A 2,498-nucleotide genomic window follows, 5' to 3' on the forward strand; every position below is an offset into this window, starting at 1 on the left:
GATCTCATGACCCTGAGATTATGACCTGAGTGGAAAGCAAGTTGGGTCGCTTAACTGCCCCTCTTGTGCACATTTCAAAAAATGAGACTAGAATTTCCCATTCTAAATGCCCATTTAAAAAGTCATTTCACATTGAACCAGAGCCTTCTGAGCCCCCTTAAGCTGGAAGTGGATCCCAACATCCAAGCTGTGCGCACCCAGGAGAAGGAGCAGATCAAGACCCTCAACAACAAATTTGCCTCCTTCATCGACAAGGTGAGGCACCTGGAGCAGCAGAACAAAGTTCTGGAGACCAAGTGGAGCCTCCTACAGCAGCAGAAGACCGCGCGGAGCAACATAGATAACATGTTCGAGAGCTATATCAGCAACCTCCGGTGGCAGCTGGACACCCTGGGCCAGGAGAAGCTGAAGCTGGAGGTGGAGCTTGGCAACATGCAGGGGCTGGTGGAGGACTTCAAGAATAAATATGAGGAGGAGATCAAAGAGCTGCAGAAATGGAGAATGAATCTGTCCTCATCAAGAAGGATGTGGACGAAGCTTACATGAACAAGGTAGAACTCGAGTCCCGCCTGGAAGGGCTGACCGACAAGATCAACTTCTTAAGGCAGCTGTATGAAGAGGAGATCCGTGAGCTGCAGTCCCAGATCTTGGACACATCTGTGGTCCTATCCATGGACAACAGCCGCTCCTTGGACCTGGACGGCATCATCTCCGAGGTCAAGGCCCAGTATGAGGACATCGCCAACCGTAGCCGGGCTGAGGCTGAGACCATGTACCAGATCAAGTACGAGGAGCTGCAGACATTGGCTGGGAAGCACGGGGATGACCTCCGTCGCACGAAGACGGAGATTTCTGAGATGAATCGGAGCATCAGCCGACTCCAGGCTGAGATCGAGGCCCTCAAAAACCAGAGGGCTGCCCTGGAGGCTGCCATTGCCAATGCTGAGCAGCGCGGGGAGCTGGCCATTAAGGATGCCAATGGCAAGGTGGCCGAGCTGGAGGCCGCCCTGCAGCGAGCCAAGCAGGACATGGCCCGGCAGCTGCGCGAGTACCAGGAGCTCATGAACGTCAAGTTGGCCCTGGACATTGAGATTGCCACCTACCGCAAGCTGCTGGAGGGCGAGGAGAGCCGGCTGGAGTCTGGGATGCAGAACATGAGTATCCATACTAAGACCACCAGCGGTTTTTCAGGTGGCCTGAGCTCGACCTATGGGGCCCTCCCAAGCCCTAGCCTCAACTATGGCCTGAGCTCCTTTCAGTCCAGCTTTGGCCCCTCCGGGTCCTTCAGCCGTGGTAGCTCCTCCAAGGCTGTGGTGGTGAAGAAGATTGAGACCCGTGACGGGAAGCTGGTGTCCGAGTCGTCTGATGTCCTGTCCAAGTGAATAACCACTGTGGTCCCACCCAGCCTCCCTGCTCTCATGGCTGCCATAGAGCCTTTGGGGGAAGGAGCTGTGCAGGGAAGCATTGGGAACAAGAGACTCACCTAAGACTCACTCAGCCCCAGTCCTCAGCCTGCCCCTGGGGGCGGTTCTGCTGCCCTGGGTACCCCTTCTTGTCCATGCCTCCAACTAAAAGCCAATTTGACTGTCTTGTCCCAAATAAAGTCTCAGCTGGCTCTGCCCACCCCCCCCCCCCAAAAAAAAAGTCATTTCACATTAAATTAAAAACAAATTTTCTTATAATAATAATGTCATAAGCAAAGGTTATATTCTTAGGCCCCCTCCAACTATAATTAATCTAAAATATAGTCTCATCTAAGTATATATACTATGAATAAGTAACATTCTACAGAGTCATTTCCAGGAGACAGATTTTAAGCTCTAAGTTGTGGGTTATTATGCCAGTTGTCTATTGCCATGTAGCAAATCTTCAAAACTGAGTTTCTTTAAACAATAACCATTTTATGACATCTCGTGATTTTATGGGTGAGGAATTTGGGCAGGCCTCAGCTGGGTGATTCTTCTGTTCCAAGGCTGTCAGTTGAGATTACTCACTGATATTCATCTGTTGGGTGTGCTGGTTTGGACAGTTCAAGGTGGCCTCCCTTACAAGTCTGGTGCCTGGGTAGAGATGGTTGAAAGGCTGCGATAAGCTGGGACTGTGGGTTAGAGGACCTACATAAGTATGGCCTCTCTAGCATGGCATTCTCAGGGGAGCTGGTCTTTTTATGTTGTGGCTTAGACCTCCCTGAAAGAGTGTTTCAAGAGACCTAAGTGGAAGTTATAAGACTTCTTCTCATTTCGTCTAAGATAGCATGCAGTATGTCACACTTCTGCCACATTATATGGTTATAAGTAAGTGAAAAGGCCACCCTTCAAGGAGAGAGGTCTGAACCCAGACATGCATGGTTTACTGGAGGACCATTTTTGGTGGGTATCTTCCACAATGGAGATTCAGTGTTTGAAATCTGTATACGAACTTAATTCCTATTCTTCTCAAACTATTCCAAAAAATACAAGAGGAAAGAAAACTTCCAAATTCATTCTATGAGGCCAATA

The 2,498-nt window shown here is 49.7% G+C and overlaps 1 pseudogene; it reads left to right on the plus strand.

Annotated features, from left to right (window-relative positions):
* Positions 1-254: 254 nt before the first annotated feature.
* LOC116594230 lies at positions 255-1,627 on the plus strand (annotated as a pseudogene).
* The last annotated feature ends 871 nt before the right edge of the window (positions 1,628-2,498 follow it).

Source organism: Mustela erminea, chromosome 6, assembly GCF_009829155.1.
Source record: "Mustela erminea isolate mMusErm1 chromosome 6, mMusErm1.Pri, whole genome shotgun sequence".
Lineage (NCBI taxonomy): Eukaryota > Metazoa > Chordata > Mammalia > Carnivora > Mustelidae > Mustela > Mustela erminea.